This window comes from Hyla sarda, chromosome 2 (assembly GCF_029499605.1).
Source record: "Hyla sarda isolate aHylSar1 chromosome 2, aHylSar1.hap1, whole genome shotgun sequence".
NCBI classification, from domain to species: Eukaryota; Metazoa; Chordata; class Amphibia; order Anura; family Hylidae; genus Hyla; species Hyla sarda.
In genome coordinates, this window is record NC_079190.1 from 369,650,494 (window position 1) to 369,671,550 (window position 21,057).

Sequence of the window (21,057 nt, forward strand, 5' to 3'; positions counted from 1 at the left end):
TTAGACCTATTTGGTTTTGCTGCTCAAAGCAATACTGACCTCTTCTGGTGCAAATTAGTATCTTGTTCACGGTGGGCTACAGAAAATGTGATTGGCTAGTCTTTTTTAAATGCAGTATATAATGTACAATCTTATTATGTTACAAGTTACAATCCTAAAGGGGGGAAAAAGCCTAAATATACAGTATTTATCTGAGTGGAGAAAATGGCTGTGTAATAGATGGCATACACATGGGGTCGTTCCTCATGGGGTTTACCCTGTATTAGCTAAATATGCCATCGACTACAATTATAAGTGAATCCATCTCTACAAGCTCTGGTATTACTATATAATTGTAGTCCTCAATAGTTGGTTATGAACGATACTAATATTAATAATGACAGTTTGAAGTATGCTTCTCTCATTGCATGTAGAAACCCCAAAAAATCATATGAATATTTAAAAAGTATAAAAAATAAATAAAATACAATAAAAAAGATACCCCATCCTCATGCTGTTCTATGAAGTTCATTTTGGGATAAGTAATAACAATCATGGAATAAACCCAATAGTCTTCAACCAGCTTTTCCAAAGCTACAGCAATCTCTGAAACCCTCTCACAGTCATAGCATCTTTAAAGGGGTACTCCACTGGAAAACTACATTTATTCAACTGGCTCCAGAAAGTTAAACACATTTGTAAATTACTTCTATAAATAAATCTTAATCCTTCCAGTACTTATCAGCTGATGTATGCTCCAGAGAAAGTTTTAAAGTTCTTTTCTGCCTGACCACAGTTGTGATGCAAAGGGCATATTTAATTACCCTAGGGGCAGATGGCATTAACCCCTTGTATTCGTAACGCCAGGGCGTGGTTTATCCTACATACCACCCGAAGGTATACTGCTGGATCCTGGGCTAGACACGGGGGGCAATAATGACTATGACGCCAAGTAACAGATAATGGTAACTTTACTGAGGTTAGACAGGTGGAAAAGTCTACAGTTCAGCCAGGACCCACGTAGGTGACCAGTGACTCAGATCTTAGGGGCTTGCTGGGAGTTGTAGTAGAGGTGGACAATTTAATGCAGGCCACGTTGACTTGACAAATGATTACTGTGACTGACTTGACATGTGACTGATTACTGACAAAACTGTGATTGTGGCTTACTTGCAGACTGGACTTGAGGCCTCCTATGACTCTGGACATACACTTAGGCTCAACTTCACTGGCCCTCAGCAGGAAGCAAGAGAGAGAGCGGAGGCTCCACCCAGGGCTTTTATGGGGGAGGCTCTGGGGGGTTCCAATGGTCACCCTTAAATCATCTGGTTACTGATACCTCCTGGGTAACAATCGCATGACAACTCACATGGTAAACAGTCTTAAAGTGACAACGCTTTCTTCACACATTACACAGTATAATACATAATAAACATATTTACATGGGGGGACAGATGCAAGGGGGGCCCAGGGAACACTGAAGGAAGGCTGCCTGACAGGGCAGCAAGGGTACGGGGTAACACATCCCATACTGGGCCACCACACAGTGCTCTCTGTTGACTCCTCTTTCCATGTCAGGAACTGTCCAGAGTACAAGCAAATCCCCACAGCAAATCTCTATTGCCCCTGACAATTCCTGACATGGACAGAGGTGTGAGCAGAGAGCACTGTGGTCAGACAGAAAAGGACAACTCAACTTCCTCTGGAGCATACAGCAGCTGATAAGTACTGGAAGGATTGGGATTTTTTAATAGAAGTAATTTACAAATCTGTTTTAACTTTCTGGTACCTGTTGATTTGAAGAAAAAATAATAATAATTCTAACGGCGTACCCCTATAAAATTACCTTTATATGAAACATAGTATACTTTTGTATACACAACCCCTGGTGAAAATGATAAAATTGCTTTACACACCCTTTATCCCCTCTTTTATACCAAATAAAAAAGTCACAGCTATAACACATAAGTGTTTGTTTAATAGTTGAATGTTACATATTATTTAATTGCATTTGCTTCCAGATTATGTAGAGGAAAAACAAATATGGAATCACTCAATGTTGAAGTTGTTAAATCATTTTTGAATTTGCATTTCTTAAACAACTACCAGCACAAGTCTAAAAATCTCCAGTTAAAAGAAAAAGGGCTTATTAACCTTACTGATGTTTGGGACTTGGCAAATTGTAAGAAAGTAAAGCCCCAACAAAAGGAATGTCAACTGAAACAATAGGATGAGTTAAAAAAAAAAAGTTGGTTCAAGTATAAATAAATATTTAAAGTTTTTAAGAGAAAAGCATACAAGTAGACAAAGGAAGGATGTCAAAGTGTCAAGATAGAAAAACCAAAGCCATATGCCTTTAATCTAGAAAGTACTAATGAATTGGGATTTGCATATTGAAAAGCCAAACCCCCCCCCCCCCCAAAAAAAAAAAAAAAAAAAAAAACAGTAACTCCTGACATAAGAAAACAAGGAAACCATGGTCTAAAGTGGGATCCATGACAAGTGAAAGTGATATTTAGTAATCACCAGTGTGCATTGACCATGGAAATCACACTTGGACTCTTGAAGGGTGATGTTTCAATGACGACGATAGAACGGTCTTAAAGAGAAAAAAAGAAAAAAAAATCCCAACTTTTGTTATATAGTATTGCACGTCAGGTGAATTGGTAAGGGAGTTTTAGACAGTTTTCCCAATTTAACATTGGAAAATATTTTTTAGTTATGAATTCATTTCTAGATAATAATACAACTAGGCATATTAACGTAAGGGTACGTTCACACATACAGGATCCTGCACAGATTTGATGCGCAGGATTTGTAACTGCTGATTATAACTATGCTCAGTCATTTAGTTTACATTGAAATCTACAGCAGAAAATTATGTGCATTAAATCCTGCGCATCAAAAGGGGTATTTCGGGCAGCTGGTATCAGGGGGCTTGGTTATTTCTTGTATTTCCTCACAAACTAGCCCTCTGATGATGTTTGTGGTCCATCTGTACGTCCTGATGTGACTGTGTCCCATGATCTCGGAAACGCAAGGAACGTTGACACAACGGGATGTACAGATGGACAGCAAACGTAATCAGGGGGCTGGCTTGCGAGGAAATGCAAGAAATAGCCAAGCCCCCTGATACCAGCTGCCGCCTTGAGCCATAAAGGATTGTGAGATGAAGGTCATCAAGACCTGAACTAAAATGCTAGACCTGGGGGTACCATATAAAGAAGAAAAAGTAGACTATCCACAGCATAGCGGTATAGCAAGTAAATGTGGAACTTGCATAATTCTTCATAATGGACAGGATAGATAAGTTAATTAAGCCCGGAATACCCCTTTAATCCAATTGAAAATGTATGGTGGAAATAAATGACAAGGAAGCATTCTATGAATGTAAATTGTCAATGGACTGTTCTTTAAAAAACATGAAACCAAGCTTGATGTAGCATATGTGTTCAGACCATCATAAAAGCTTGAAGGGAAGAAACCAAATGGATATTTTTTTGACAATTAAATATTCCCCCCCCCCCCTCTACTAAAAAAGCAAATTCATTAAGGAATTTACAAAGCATGGTGATTCAAAAATTTAGCATGAGTTTCTTCATTTCTTACTACTGTGTATGTTACAAGAAATACACAGAATTATTTAATTTCACACATTATAAAATAGAAAAGAAAAACAGCAGTTAAATACACACAATGTTGAAATTACTGCAATTTTTTTCAACCATTTGGGAGGATTATCATTGTGTGGCTATGTGCAAATTACAGCCTAAAAAATGTCAGGAAGGCAATGATAAATTTCCCCCTATGTGTACACTGACTGCTGCTTTTCCATAGACTTTAATAGAAAAAATTATTAGATAAAGAAAACAGTTTTTTATATCTCATTTTATTGATGTGTTTTTGTTTTCACTTCACTCTGTGTGAACTTGTGTGAGCTTGAATCAAATTTGTACCAAATATAAAAAAGAAAAAATATAATTTGTGGAAGGACAAGTGGGGCTCTGGGCAGTGAGGACAAGCGTCGGCTCTGGGCAGTGAGGACAAGCGTCGGCTCTGGGCAGTGAGGACAAGCGTCGGCTCTGGGCAGTGAGGACAAGCGTCGGCTCTGGGCAGTGAGGACAAGCGTCGGCTCTGGGCAGTGAGGACAAGCGTCGGCTCTGGGCAGTGAGGACAAGCGTCGGCTCTGGGCAGTGAGGACAAGCGTCGGCTCTGGGCAGTGAGGACAAGCGTGGGCTCTGGGCAGTGAGGACAAGCGTGGGCTCTGGGCAGTGAGGACAAGCGTGGGCTCTGGGCAGTGAGGACAAGCGTGGGCTCTGGGCAGTGAGGACAAGCGTGGGCTCTGGGCAGTGAGGACAAGCGTGGGCTCTGGGCAGTGAGGACAAGCGTGGGCTCTGGGCAGTGAGGACAAGCGTGGGCTCTGGGCAGTGAGGACAAGCGTGGGCTCTGGGCAGTGAGGACAAGCGTGGGCTCTGGGCAGTGAGGACAAGCGTGGGCTCTGGGCAGTGAGGACAAGCGTGGGCTCTGGGCAGTGAGGACAAGCGTGGGCTCTGGGCAGTGAGGACAAGCGTGGGCTCTGGGCAGTGAGGACAAGCGTGGGCTCTGGGCAGTGAGGACAAGCGTGGGCTCTGGGCAGTGAGGACAAGCGTGGGCTCTGGGCAGTGAGGACAAGCGTGGGCTCTGGGCAGTGAGGACAAGCGTGGGCTCTGGGCAGTGAGGACAAGCGTGGGCTCTGGGCAGTGAGGACAAGCGTGGGCTCTGGGCAGTGAGGACAAGCGTGGGCTCTGTGACGTGCTCCCTGCTCACACTTTCTGTATTTTGTCCCTGCACACAGGCAATAACCACCAAGACAAGACAGAACTTTTTTTAACCCATGAATATACACATTTTTGACCAATGTATTTTACAAATATACATATGATTTTATTATCTACATGACAAGGTTTTGCAAATAACAGCCCCAATTTAACAACCAGTGACTGAAAAAATGTAAGTATATTTATGAGTAATCCCCCTTTCTGCTGATGTCATGAATACTATCACTAGGCTTATGTAGAATGCTTTATTATACACATTGTTGACTCATTTGAGTCAAGACGCTATAACTCATTTGTCTATGCACAGAAGCTTTGACACAAAGACACATTTGTGCAGCATTTTATTTTAGTGACTAAAAACAAATTACTATCAGAAGAAGGTGTCATGTAACTATGTCTTGCTTTTTTTGTCTAATAGGCCTGGAGGTTCCCAAACACAATAATGTGAAAGTTATCGGAGCAATTTACTATTCATGACTCCATTCTAAACACAATTACCTCTGAACCATGCATCACTGCCGAATATAAGCACTCTAGGCTTCTTACTGCTTGCTTTCCTTCACTGGCTAAACTGTCTTCAACTCCTTGTATAGTCATTCACTTTAATGTTATAATGACTCGTGAATATATTTTATTCTTGCACAGTAATAGTGCAGTGTATGACATTACATCTTGTCTGCAGTTGAGTTTGTCCCAGTACAATAGTTATTATATAAACATATCTTTCATTAAAGAGACTATTCATCTTCAATTAACTTTTGTGTTTTGTAGTGGCCATAGTAGATATGAAGTTAAACTAATCCTTGCTTTTTAAAGCGCAACTGTCACTAGGTATTTCCCCCTTACTCAGGCGCTAGACATCTTATCCCCCCCTATCAAAAAGATAGGGGATAAGGCGTCTGATCATGGGGGTCCCTCCACTGGGGACCCCCCCCCACGATCTCCCAGCTGCACCCGGCATTCATCCACACCCCCTCAATGCAAGTCTATGGGAGCGGGGTGTGGCTGTGAAATCACCAGCCTGTGCCCCGCATCACCAGTCAACTGGCACGGAGCGAAGTTCGCTCTGTGCACCGGATGTCTGGGATGCCGCTTCCGAGATCGTGAGGGTCCTTAGTTTTGTAATCCAGCCCTACCTTTTTTTTTTTTTTTGTCCAGAGTCAGCAACAGTCAGGCTTGACCAGTGGTCCGCAATGCCTCCAGGCTGTCGTGCCTCTATCCTTCTAATATCAGCGTTTGGCCCACTGTGATTGACACACAGGTAAGTGCCTGCCAGGGAAACATCTGGAGTGAGCGCTCGCTGAGGCACCTCACCACATGCGGTAGAAGAGATTGGCGGTACATGCACAGAGGACCGGTGTGTCAATCGCACAGCGGGCCAAGCGCTGAAGTAAAGGAGATGGGCATGGTGGCCCAGAGACATTGCAGACCCCTGGACACATCCATCTGACTTTTTTTACAGATTTCGTACAAATGTCTTTTTTTTTTTAGCACCATAAAGGCGCCAATTCAGCAACCAAAGGTATGGGTATAGTTTTAGAGGGTAATTCCTAGTGACAGTTGCGCTTTAAGATCTGTCAGCTTTCCTGACATAAATCTGTTTCAGTAAATATTTACATTTCTCTATAAAATATTAATGCTGAAGCATATTTTCTTAGAATTCTGCATTTTTCTTTATGTATCACCCAGAAGCATATGAATAAATTGATAACCGAGCAATAAAATTTCCTATGACTGGCTTCACACGGGTGTATTACAAGATGCTTCTGTGTCCGCACAGAGGGGTGTCAGTTTGGGCTGGTGATGGGGGTCAGCATATGGACCCAAAAGAGCATGGACATGTATTATGCCCGTTATGAAACCGACCTTTGGAAGTGGAAAGTGTCCCTACACATTATGGCACTGTAAGATCATTGCTGACAGTCAGGCCCGTCGCTTCAGGACCGACAAATCAAGCAATTGCTTGGGGCCCCGAGCTGGCCCGGGGTCCTGAACAGAGCTGGTGCTTGTCCTGCTGGGCCGTCCTCCTGCCCCTATCCCGGTTCAGCAGCTCGCCTTGTCTGCCGGGCCAGCAGTGCGAGAGCCTGGAGCGGGACGGGAGGCAGAGACTAAAGCCCCTCCTGTCCTGTAGCATGGTGGAGCAGGAGCTGTCAGCTGTCCTGCTTCGCCATTACCTCACCTTTCTCTTAAGCTGCTCTGTTCACACAGTGTGAGCCGCTGGGACGCTATCCACGGCAGGCCAGCGCAATCACGTCACACCATCGTGCCCGCGCCTGGAGATCACATCCCGGCGGCTCACACTGCAAAAACGAAGCAGCATGTGAGAAAGGTGAGAGCTGCACGGGCGCTATGGAACATGGGAATTATTAAAATGGGGGGAGGGGGGGCATGGCACAGGACATGGGGCATTATATGTGGGGGGCACATGTCAGGGGGGCATTATATGGGAGGGGCACATGACAGGGACCCCCCTGTCATGTGCTCATATAATGCCCCCCTGTCATGTGCCCCTGACTTATAATGCCCCTGTCATGTGCCCCTCACATTTAGTGCCCCTCACTTATAATAACCCCTGTCCTGTGCCCCCCACATATAATGCCCCCATCATGTTCCCCTCACATATAATGCCCCCTGTCCTGCCCCCTCAGGGGGCATTATATGTGAGGGGCACAGGACAGGGCCACCCCTTTCATGTGCCCATATAATGCCCCCCTGTCATGTGCCCTGACTTATAATGCCCCCCTGTCATGTGCCCCTCACTTATAATAACCCCTGTCCTGTGCCCCCCACATATAATGCCCCATGTGGGAAAGGGGGGGGGGGGCAAATACCTTGGGGCCCCCAAATACCTTCAAACGGCCCTGCTGACAGTGGCAGACTGAGGAGGTTCACACCATTTTGAAGGAGACTTGTATCACCTAGTAGAAATACCTGAAGGAATAATAATAAAGCTTTAAGGTAATTGGTGTTAGTGCAGTACATTAAATGAGGTGATATGGGTATTTATAAATCCATCCCATATTGCTCTATTCTGTTGTACAGAGACATTTCTAAAGATCATGTAATGTCATTGGGGTTACTAAACAGTTAAAGTAGAAAACATAGTTATAAAAAAAAAGAAAAAAAATCATCAAAATAACACAGACCTGTTAATACCTCAGACTTGGCTGCAACTTAAGACATTCAGCACAGGCACCAACGCATTCTCTTCCTCTCTAAATCTTACTCGATTGACTACCCTCCATAAGCAGGTTACGAATAACACAATGCAGGTTGTGGGGAATTTTTGTCTCTGGATAATCTATTGCCTCCATTCCTTTGGTCGTACTTAAATGATTAATAGTTAAGATGTTCAATGCCAAGCTTTAAAACCTAGAACCACATGCCCCCTTCAACTAATAATGTCCATGCATCATTGCCAACACGTTGTGCTCAAAAAGTATTTCCAGAACCTGCAAAGCAGACTTTATGCACAAGGCCTTTAAAGGGGTATTCCGGCTTTATACATCTTATCCCCTATCCAAAGGATAGGGGATAAGATGTATGATCGCAGGGGTCCCACCTCTGGGGACCCCACCGATCTCGATGCAGCCCCTGACATGAATGGAGGGGCGGGGCGTGATGTCACTAGGGAGCGTTGCAGTGACGCCATGTCCCCGTCTCTAAGCACCCAGCACAGAATGCCGAGATCGCAGGGGTCCCCCTTTTAGATAGGGAATAAGATGTATAATGCCGGAATACCCCTTTAAACATCACACAAAGCACAATGGGGGCATTGAGGGCCTTATGTCTATGGTCAGCTCTGGAGTAATTGATGCCATTCCTATAGTCTACCACATTTTACGTATTTACTAGTGTGAAATATTTACCAAGATCTCCAATTACAATCCACATTGCTGATATAATCATATATTAAGCTGTCAAAATATTCTGTATTAAGCTAAAAGATGTCATAATAATAGGCTTCTGCTCTATAAGACTAGATAAAGCAACCTTGTAAAGTGATGAAGAGTAAAAATACATGGAGCTAATGACCAATACATTGAGATTTGGAACCACCCAAAAACAATTAGTAAGGAAAGTCTCTCAAAGGTGCTGATGATCTGTCCATTCTATGACTTCAGGCTTTGACAGTTCTTGAAGAGGATATTCACCAGGAATAAGCCGTAAATTGATTCTAACAAGATGCACCCAATTTACTTGGAATTGATTGTAGGTATATATTTTGTGACAGGCCTTGACAGGTACATGTTGTTCATTCTCATCTGTCCCATTATATTATGTTATGAATGATACAATGCATCAAAGCATTCCTGATCTGGGGCACACTTCAGCGTATTAACTCCTCTTCCTTGTTTGTTGCTCTTTGAGTACTTTTTGAATTAACCGTGGTTCTGCAAACCTTGCTCTGTTTATTTCCTAAATATTTTTTTTTTTAAATTATGAAACACTCAAATACAAGCAAGTTTTATGTGAGCAGGGATACTGATCTCTGTAAATGCTAGGCTTGTTTGGCTTTTTATTTTTATTATGTATATAAAATTAGTTAGGTGTTCCCTTTCTTTAAAGGGAGAGATTAGACTGCTTGTTACTGCTCTATAATGTCTCATATGCTGCTGCTCTGACGGTGTGTACATAGACATAGGAGAGCAGTATGACCCCTTCCCTTCCGAGTGGAAATCTGGTGAACAATTCTATATTCAAATTATATAGGGACTAGAAAGAGTGCTCCTCCTCATGTACAGACAAAGGATAGCTTATCCTGAAAAATGACCTAAAGTAAAAGATATTCTATAATATTTGCTGTAAATACAATGTTTTTTTTTGTTTTTTTGTTTGTTTTTTATATGGTTGTGAGGATCCTTGTATGAGAATCCTATGTTTACCTATTGAAAGCCACGCAATAGACACCATTGCTCTGTTACTTTGAATAATTGTGGCATCAACCTTTTCTAGTCATCCACAGATCTGTTTAATTTTTAGTGTAAACTTAGGGCCCAAGCACACATGTCTGATTATCATCCGAACAGGCCAACATGTGCATTAGAGTCAGAAATCAGCCAACAAATGAACAAGTACAGGTCTCTGGTGAACCTATAGACAATGCACGAAGCACGTGCTGACCCAACGCTCCATGAAGTGGGGAGAGTTTGGTCCACGTTCTGGAAAACATGGGCGCCCAACCTCTGGGATAGGGGATACATTTTTAGGTTCTGGAAGACCCAATTAATGTGCACAGACCCTTTTAAAATGCAATGCTATTCACACACAAACAATGTATAACATATGTTTTAATTCAAGACACAATGATTTTGACCAGTGATCATTTTGACTACTTAAGTTAAAAAAATATATATATATTTCCATACTTGATTGCCAAGTATTAATAATTGTCATCATTAATAATAATTTTTTTCACAATGTGAAATTGTATTATAAAGCTAAATACAGGGAAAAACAAATATTATGAGCCTAGCACAAGAATGTCGGCCAAGTTAGAACAGTGTATGACGTGCTTAGATGCACCCAAGTAGTTCTCTCACAGGACAAATACATGTGCATGGTAATAAATAAGTGACGTTAACAAAATGACCAGACTCTTGGCGGCTAACAGACTGAACAAATTTGTAGGGAAAAGAAAGTTTTAAAAGAACTATTCTGATTATTTATTATCTCTCCTCTCAATTAGAGGGTACATTACCTATCCCTTTGGAAAACTTCTAGCATGTCAAAATGACTTTTCAATGGAAAGAAGGGGGTAAACCCAGGGGTATAGCTAGGTTTTCATGCACCTGGGGCAAAGATTCAATTTGGTGCCTGACTTTTATTCCCCCACACATACACATCCACTCCCCCAATACACATACATACACTTCTCCGGAACCCCGGGAACCCCGGGCACACTTTCAAACCCCTCTGGTGGCTTATCTTCCCTGACAAGAAAAGAATGGGGCAGCCAACTGTCTGACTTTCTCTACATCAACATCATCTGTTGGGATAGAGTCAGGAAACCAACAAACAATTTACATGGTTTTTTTTCTCAGAAATTCAAAGAGAAAATAACTTTATCTGCAGTATACAGCAGCTGATAAGTACTGGAAGGATTAAGATTTTTTTTTTTATTTTTTTTTATAGAAGTAATTTACCAGTCTGTTTTAACTTTCTGGCACCAGTTGATTTGAATAAATTGTTTTCTACTGGAATACCCCTTTAATAAATAAGTCTATCCTGACAATTTAGGTGGAATCAGCCAATGATGTGTATGGGGACCTTCCAACTCTCCTACAGCAGATATTTGGGGGAAGGGGAGTGGGATTGAGCATTTTTCATGATATTTATTTACTCTGGTATTTTTCTTGTTTTTGTGACAAGGAGACCTACATCAGAAAGAAAATAGTGTCCTGGGTGTTCAGGAACTATTCAAATATTGACAATGGAAATAATAGATTAGAATGGCAAAACAATTTACACCTCCTTTTCCAATGGTCAGTTGTGCATTTTTATTACCAGTTTCCTGTTTCGTGAGGAATGTACAATTTGGCTAATATGCAGATGACACAAAACTATCTCTTCGGGTAATGGTCCATGAACAAATGTATATTATGTATGGTTATATATTTTATGGCTACTTTGCGTGACTTAGTCTTATGAATGTTAAAAAAAAAATTTGCTTGCATACGATGCCAAGAACTGTAGACAAGATGAGGATCCGACTGAATGAATAGATGTCTTTGTGGCTGTGAACTTTACAAATCAAATAGTATAGCCTCTGCAACGCACAGCAATAGGATTTAGCTAATAGGTATTTGATGTGACCCCTAAATTCCCTTCCATTCAATGTTCTGTGCATTGTGATAAGGTCACAGTTAGAAGTAGCAGAAAAAAGTCTATGTTCTAATTCCATTGGGTAATTACCGGATTAAAAATTTTGCATCAATACATTTTTTTTTTTTTTTTTTTTTATGCTTTCAGTCCAGCACACAGAGGAGGTTTTATTCAAGACAAATTATCTAAAATGTAGAAAATTCTTTAATATGTTTTTTTTTTTTTAATATAATAGTGTGGTAATGGAAACGTTTTTCCTCCAAAGTCATCACCCGCTAAACCCTAGAGTTATGTCAATGCCTTCAATTATTCTTATTTATGATGAGAATGTTTGCATAGAACAGGAATGTTATCTGGAGAATTTTGTATCCCACAACGGCTTTCTTCATTTTGGATCATGTATAGAGGTTTTGCACTTTATAAGATTTTTAATTCTGTCAAGATGAGATGCTTTATCTACTTTGGGACCCCTACCAATTCTTATGAATGAAGATTGCATGCTGCACTGAACGGTCTATGTTACTGCTGTACGAGAAGCCTAAGATGTCAAGGTTAGCAGTGGATAGAGATGTGGCCATGCTGGAGACTAGGAAGAGAATGGGGAGCCATACTGTGGACATGAAAGGAGTTGAGGAGCCATGATGAGTGATGAAAAGGGATGGGGAGTCAGGGTGGATGCTAGAAAGGAAAGGCGGAGCCATGCTAGGGGTTAGGAAGAAGACAGGGAACCATGATGGGGACTAGGAAGGTGATGGGGAGCCATTCTGGAGGCTAGGTAGCAGATAAGAAGTCATTCTGGGAGCCAGTAATTTGAAACATGGTTTTGAAACTTTTCATTCTAAGGCTAAGTTTTCACATTGAAAACATCCTGATGTATTGTATTTTAAGTGCATTTTGGTCCTTAATCAGTAAAAAAAAGTTTGTTTTTCGATTACAGACTCGAATGTGGATTAAAATTAAAATAAATCAGTACATTTTATAATATGTAAACTTGGCCTTATTTGTTCTTTTGTTGGCTATGCACATTTGCTGATCCTTTTAGACACGTAAAGGGGTACTTCGGTATTTTTTTATTTTTTTTAAGTATGCCCAGGCTACCTTCTTAAACAAGAATAAAAAAAATTACTTTCCTCCTTTACTCCCCTCAAAGCCTCTGGTATTGTAATTCCTGGTCTCTATCTTCCACTTCCTACTGCTGGGGGTCAGTACTCCCTTTGGTTCAGCCTATCACTGGTCACAGTGGTGTCCTGTCCTCCTGTGTCCAGCAATGTGATGTATTGACCATAGCTCTGGTGTGCGCTGTGGTCAATCATTGCGACTCAGCCAATCATTTTTGACTTAAACAAAAAAAAAAAAAAAAAAAAAAAAAGATACTGACCTGTCCGTTAATCACTGCTTCTATCCCAACAGTGTCTGGTCCCAGCTGAGCAATACTTCCTGCTGTCACATCACCATGAAGAATATGCTCACCCAGTCTATCTCAAGCTGAGGTTGGTCACAACTACAGCCAATGATTGCAGAGTGGGCATGTCTAAACAAAAACAAGCAGTAGTGCTCAGCCAAGACCGCATGCTAGTGGGGGATTCTCCACTCTTAACTCCATACAATCCATAGTGTAGTAAATTTAAAAAATATCTCTATTTACTCTTTCCTGTTGTGTGATTTATATGATGTTTTATTCTATGTTTAATCGGAATGTAAATCTTCTATGCTATAATTAGTGGACTGACATGGGAATACGCTTACTGTTGTGTACAGATTAATATGGCAAGTAAAAACACAAAAGAGTTGGCAGTGCTGACCAAAACTGTTCAAATAATTGATCAGAGTAGTTTTCCTTCTTCGCTTCAGGGATATAAAGATGACTCACAGAATTGGTGTTTAATCAATTAAAGTGCACACGAGGGCCGATGCTAATGAGCCAGCAGGACCGGGCAGTCTTTGTTTCCATAGGCTTCTATATAAGCGCCATTTATTATGGATAAACAAGACTATAAGAAGAATAATTAAAATTTGCATGCCATAGCCTATTTAACAAGATAAGGCAGAGTGAAAGGGGTGTGTGAGTCCTTAGCAAACATTTATCTGAAGGTGCACTCTCGAATCGAAAAGAATGATGGGATTTTTTTAATTAATGCATGGTATTCTGAAAAATTATTTCATCTTTTCAAAATGTATCTGTTTTACCATGTTAACAGAGCTGTGATAGAGATGATTGGAAATAACAACAGGCTACAGAGCAAAAGTGGAAATTAAATGTTCCTTTCCTGTTCATGCTTGTAACGTGTCGTTTTCCACTTATCAAAGTGGTGATAATGATGTCAAAGCTAAGTTACGTTTTTTTTTTTTGTGCCCTGTCAAAAGTTCTTATAGTTGACATTAAATAGATTATCTTCTTGTTATATTCTGGCTGTATAATAATAATCACAAACATTTACCGAAATTATATGGTGTTTTATTGACTGTTCCCTTAAGACTAACTGGGACTGGCTTATATTCATGCCATGTGTAAATGAGAAGATACTGCAATTACATTTTCTTTTAACATAATATGCATAAATTAAAACTGATCAATAGAGACAGGCAAATCTCATGAGATTTATTTTGACTCCTATTTCTCATATCTGACAGATTTAAAATCTCATTACAGATTTGGAAGTACATCATTTGCTATTGCCCATGTAAAGTATACACAGGAGCAGGCACCCCTGCTTCTATACAGTATGGATAGAGTGCCCAGCCCAGCAAATTTAGGTAGTGCAAGGTACAATTCTTGCACCTCTGCTTACCTCTGAACCACCCTATGTTCAGGAGCTATTTTCTTTGGATCAAATTTGATTTGTGCTGAACAGATTTTTCATGAATTTTTGAAATTCATAACTTTCTGTAAGACTCTGTGAACATTAAAGTAATGGGATCTGTTTACAGCAGCACCATTTCATGTAACAGTGATAGGGATCAGACTGGGAATTTCTACCGATCAGCATAGACAGCACGATAACATATTCAAATGGAAATAGCAAAATAGTTATGAGAACCAAGAACACTTGGTTCCTGCACGAAAGCTGCAAAATGACATATAGCCTCAGAATTAAAACCAGTAACTATATACTAAATCTTAGATGTGATAGATTTTCTGAGTTATGGCACTGTAATCTTGCTGTTGGATTGCGCTTCAGAGTGCAAAGGAGGCAGGGAGCCAGCACACTCAACTCCCCTGCCTCCTCCATATTCTCTGTCCGGTCTTCCTCCTTTTATTAATATGCTAATAAATGCACTAGGTGAGTGCACAGAGAGCAGAGCGCCCACCCACGGCATTCATTAGCATATTACAATAGTAAACTTCATACTTTACTAACACTTCCCTTTTAAGGGTTGGGTCATGTGTGCTGCATATTAGCTACTGCATATTTCCCTACCTATTGAAGTCAACGGGTAGCAAAATATGCAGATATGCAGCAAAGTATGGCACGTGTTACCCAACTCTTAGAGTTTATTAACACGTACAGTATCCTGCCTATATTTGATACACAGGATTTGATGCTGCAGATTTAAATCTGTGTTCAGTCATTTCAATTACATTGAATTCTGCAGCTTCAAATCCTGCACTTCGAATATCCACAGGATACTGTGTGTGTGTGAATGGACCCTTAATGTTAAAGGGGTACTCCACTGGAAAACATTTTGTTTTAAATTAACTGGTGACAGAAAGTTAAACAGATTTGTAAATTACTTCTATATAAAAACCTTAATCTTTCCAGTATTTATCAGCTGCTGTATGCTCCAGAGGAAGTTATTTTCCTTTTGAATTTCCTTTGTCTGACCACAGTACTCTCTGCTGAGACCTTTAGAAACCGTCCAGAGTAGGAGCAAATCCCCATAGCAAACCTCTCCTGCTCCGGACAGTTCCTAAAATGGACAAAGGTGTCAGCAGAGAGCACTGTGGTCAGACAGAAAGGAAATTTAAAAAGAAAAAAACTGCCGGTGGATCATATAGAAGCTGATAAGTGCTGGAAGGATTAAAATTTTTAAATAGAAGTAATTTACAAACTTTCTTGCACCAGTTGATTTAAAAAAAAAAAAATTTCCAGGGGAGTTCTCCTTTAATAAAGCTTTCCAAAAGACTCTCAATAAAAACTCCTCTTGCTATAGCCATCTTTAAATATTGTTTTCTTCTGTTGAGATGTTTGCCTTGGTTTTCAATGTCATAATCTGTGGTTTGCAATATGTGTGATCACAATTACTGTGTAAACTTACTGAGGCTTGCTTGTATGATTTGGCCGCCTTTTTATCTCATCTCTAGTCCCTATTGTCGGCCTCCATTAGATATGTTTATACTATATCACTTCTGAAATTAGAAGTTATAATGTGAGTTTGCATACATGAATATTTTGTCTGTTCTTGACCTGCACTCTGGACATGGGCTTGTTTTAGGACGGTCTTTGGAATGAAATATGTTTGTTACTTTGTTAAAAGCCACTGTTTAGAAAAAGCTACCAGAGCTAAATATAATTTCAGAATGCTTAAAATACCTCATATCTAAGGAACTATACATTAACACACACATTGCCAGTAAACGCACACATTGTCAGGAAACACTTAATTTTATAACTACATAGTCAACATAAGAAAAAACACATTCTTCTCCCCAAGCCATTTCCAAATGTCTAAACAAAAAAGGGTTGTAATAGGCCCTAACATTACGTGAAATTCCAAGATAGAACCTAACGTAAAGTGGTCAAAATTGTGAACTAGGCCGCATATTCAGACATAACCTGTAGCTCCCTGTCTACAAATTCTGCAGCAGCCCTCCTTACCTACTATAGAATGTGTTATTTATTATAGTGGCAAAAAAAGAGAAAACTATTAGGAGCACTCACCGTTTCTTCTGTGAATTAAAAGTTCATACTTCATATCAAATCCAGGGAGAACGGTTTAGGTGACTGCTGTTTCTCGTCTAATGGAGGAGCTTAGGGTTTGGATTTGAAAAAAAAGTGTCTCCGTTAGATGCAAAACGATTGTGATTCAAGCAGCTCTACCTGTCATGTCTACCTTTTCTTCTCCGGATTTAATGGATTTGAAATAAAGCATAAACTTTAAATTCACACAAACTGTGCGTGCTCTTAATTTTTTTCAGCTTTTTTTATTTTTCAAACAGTGATACGCACCCATTTTTTCCTATATGGAAGTCAGCACCATCACACCAATTTTACACTTGTGGTTCTCTGCTACAAAACAGAACAGTGTTATGAACACTATATTATGAACGACACTAACTTTACAGCCCCTGTAGCATAGTCAAATAAAATAAAAAATCCTGGAATACCCCTTTAATTCTTTGATTTATTAAGATCACAGGCATCTAGAACTACCTACAGCCCATTTTACTAGTCTACAAGGACATTGAGTGCTCAAAGTAATGTTTATATAATTATTTCATGATCTAGTGTGAACCTATACAATGGCTTCTTCCTAAAAGGTTTTACCACACCTTTTATGCATTGACTGTAAAGCTTTGGGTGCTGAATGATTCCACTATAGTTGCTTGACAGAATCAGTCTGTGACTTCCTTATAATGAAAAAAAAAACCTGAATGCACAACAATAATTATACGTGACACCTCAGCCCAGAGCGAAAATAAACAGCATTGTTGAGATGATCATTTTATAGGCACCTGTTTGGGGGTTGCAGGTGTTTTTGCCTGGATATTTTTTTGCAACATGTATACTTTTAAAAGAAAAGAACTGATAGCAAAATCATAGCAATTTATCTATTACATTTCTATAGTTGGAACAGAGCTCCCATCGATGGGTCGACTCAACGCTAAGCACTTTAAAGGGGTTCTCCACTGCTTTAATCTTCTTTGGCCAGTTAGTTAGTACTGTGGCTATATGTCATTAACGCTTTCTTTCCTGTTGCTAACGCTACTATATGTGGTTTTTTTTCTTACCTTTTTTAACAGACCCGGAAGTTGGTTAATTCCTTAGTTTGCTGGCTTGCCTCGAGCACCTTTTTTTTTTTTAGTGTTAACAATCCCCCAGCGCGTCAGGCCCGAGGCTGATATCCCACTGGCACATGCGCAGATGACCCTCACGATCGAGGAAGAACTGTGCATGCGCCAATCACCGGAGCCGATTCGCCGCAAGCAGCCCAATCAGCATTCAGCTTAGAAGAAGCTGAAAGTAAGGAGGTGCGCGCTTATGACTGTAGAATATTCATTGGCGCGGAAGTCGGGCATGAACGGAGCGAGGGGCAGGCCGGCCTCCCACACAACACCCTGCAGGGTGACGTATCGATGGCAAGATGGCGGCGGGAGAAAAAATAAGTGGTCGAGGCAAGCCAGCTAACTAAGGAATTAACCAACTTCGGGGTCTGTTAAAAAAGGTAAAAAAAAAAAAACACATATAGTAGCGTTAGCAACAGGAAAGAAAGCGTTAATGACATATAGCCACAGTACTAACTAACTGGCCAAAGAAGATTAAAGCAGTGGAGAACCCCTTTATTACATAAGTACAGTACCTTCATAGATATAAGTAGTTATCTTCTGACCCCTGGGTCGGACACAGTAGTAGGGCAGGGTCAGCTGGTACTTGTAGTCCCATAAGTTCACAGTAGCTGAAATAAGCAGTTAGACACCATGGGGGAGATTTATCAAAACCTGTCCAGAGGAAAATTTTCCCAGTTGCCCATAGCAACCAATTAGCTTGCTTCTTTCATTTTGGTGAGGCCTTGTTAAAAATGAAAGCAGTGAGCTGATTGGTTGCTATGGGCAACTGGGCAACTTTTCCTCTGCACAGTTTTTGATAAATCTCCCCCCATGTGTCCCCTTAGAGTCACTACAAATGTAAAGTAGAAGGGCTGCTCTTTAGATGTTCAGTCTTGATCACTTGGGGCACTTCCTAGCTAATGATTTCTTTGGAAATGGTGACCAGAAAGGCCCTTAGTGGTCGCAGAACAGTGAAAATCCAAATATTGTGGATATTACATCAAAATCTGTACCTTTTCTGAACTTTATCTACAAAGTAGAGGCACATACTATGTCGTTAACAGTTCCAACAATAGTACCAATAAATATAGATGGCACTAAAGGGGTTAACCCATGTGGAATGAAGGTAGTCAGGTAATGGTTCCTGAGGTGTTAGATGTTCTTAAAGGCTAAAAGAAATATTGCAGGTTAGTTCCCAGCTCTAAAACAGATAATCTGGCTCGACAAGATGTCCACAAGCCACAGACCGATAAGGGGCTCTCTATAACACAATATACCAACACAGTGCCTTGCCCCTTAGGAGTACAGGCCATAATTACAGAACATTTAGCTACAGATATGTTGTGAATAGTGCATTTGAAGGCTATGGTTTGTAATACATTTAACTTCTTTTCAAGAACTCCCAGGCAAGGCAATGTTTTGAACTGCCATCGTCTAAACACCCTGACACCAACAGATCGTATAACTTTTGACACTCTTTACAGTAGGAATGTGTAGGTCTCCCGGATTACCCATAGGTATCTGCTTGAATGCCACCGATAAGACCCTCCCCACTTGCGAAAAGGTGGCTCATGTTCCATGCAACTAGATACTTATCAACTAGCGTAATTGTGCTACCATTTAACAACCATATAATATACTAAAAATTAAGAGACATCTATCTATCTATATATATATATATATATATATATATATATATAGCTAATAAGATAATGTGTTGTACAAAATATGTTCAAAAATATAAATTAATCTTTAGATAAAAACAATAAAGACTGAAAGACAATGGGGAGATTTATCAAGGCGGTGCAAAGGGAAAGTTGCCCAGTTGCCCATGGCAACCAATCAGATAATTTCTTTCATTTCCCTGAGGCCTTGTTTAAAATGAAAGCAGTTATCTGATTGGTTGCTATGGACAACTTTTCCTCTGGGCAGGTTTTGATAAATCTCCCCATTGAATACATTGGCAAACTCAGCAGTATTAGATCGATAAAATGAATCTTGATGAGAAACCTACTTAAAAAAGATATTCAAATCAAATATCAGGAATGACAAAGTATAAAATCACAGTGCTAGTGCAAATAAGTACAGTAAAAATGCATGCATACCATAAAACATTCATACATATAATACAACACAAAAAAGTTATATTGAGGAAAAGAAAAAAAATATTGTCTTGTTTATTATTATTAGTAGAGATGAGTGAACTTACAGTAAATTCGATTCATCACGAACTTCTCGGCTCGGCAGTTGATGATTTATCCTGCATAAATTAGTTCAGCTTTCAGGTGCTCCGGTGGGCTGGAAAAGGTGGATACAGTCCTAGGAGACTCTTTCCTAGGACTGTATCCACCTTTTCCAGCCCACAGGAGCACCTGAAAGCTGAACTAATTTATGCAGGATAAATCAACTGCCGAGCCGAGAAGTTCGTGACGAATCAAATTTACTGTAAGTTTGCTCATCTCTAATCAGTAGTAGTAGTAGCAGCAGCAGTAGCAGCAGTAGCAGCAGCAGCAGCAGCAGTAGCAGCAGCAGCAGCAGCAGTTAATTCATGAGATGTTCTAGCACTAAAAACCACAGTTAACCCACCACACCAAAGTGTGGTTTAGTCTGACCCAAGTTTATTTAGACACAATTATTTGAAGAGGTTAAAACACAACCTGCAGCTTTTCATTACTACTGGAGCCCTAATACCCAAAAGAATAGACAACGGAAAGCAAATGACTGCAGCTAATTCTGCTTTAAAATACATTTCTAGACTTTGTTCACACTGTGTTAAAAATACAGGCATATGTTTTATGAGCATTTATACAAAAACAATAATCGGCCATTTTTTTTTTTTTTTACAATTATGATGGAAAAAATGCCTGCAAATATGTGAGTAATAAAATACATTTATATTTGTTACATAAAGAGAACATATCCTTATCTATAAAATGATGCTCACAGTGTTTCTTGGGACTCATGTGCTCTCTAATTAGATTTTTTTGATTTTTATATTTTTGTCCATAATACTCATTCATGCCAATGTGGCATACTGTGTCTGCTTAGTGCTTGGCAATGGTACCCAGGTGTTTGTACATGCCTAGTAGTTTATTTATAACTATTATTGCCTTTAAGTTTTAGACGTCAATTAATAAGTGTGTAATTTAGGCATGTTTATTTTTGTCTTGAAGTGCAGACTGGCTGTTTTATAGGTAAAATGGGGCAGATTTATTAACAGTCTCATATCGTTAGACAGGACAGAACTAGCCTAGACAGACGGAAACTGAATCAAGTTTCCCAAAGTGTTGCATACTGACATGTATTTTCCTTATTGTCCTAGAACAGCACCCCTCCTCCTCTAGATATGAAACTGTAACTAGAATTAGTTAAAGGGGGAAACACCCTTTTCCTTCCTCAGTTTTGTTTCCTAGAACATAAGTGTTGCCTTGAGTGCCTAAGATGACTGTA

The 21,057-nt window shown here is 40.1% G+C and overlaps 1 protein-coding gene across 4 annotated transcripts in view; it reads left to right on the top strand.

The window, feature by feature from the left end:
• NGF (nerve growth factor) overlaps positions 1–21,057 on the top strand; it is a 99,617-nt gene that overhangs the window by 36,454 nt on the left and 42,106 nt on the right. Inside the window, exon 1 of one of the 4 annotated variants that reach the window (XM_056560753.1) lies at positions 17,851–18,005. The exons of the other annotated variants lie outside the window; for them this stretch is intronic. The gene's annotated coding sequence lies outside the window, so the exon portion shown is untranslated. Of the gene's footprint in view, positions 1–17,850; positions 18,006–21,057 lie in introns of those variants that run through there. 4 annotated transcript variants of the gene reach the window in all.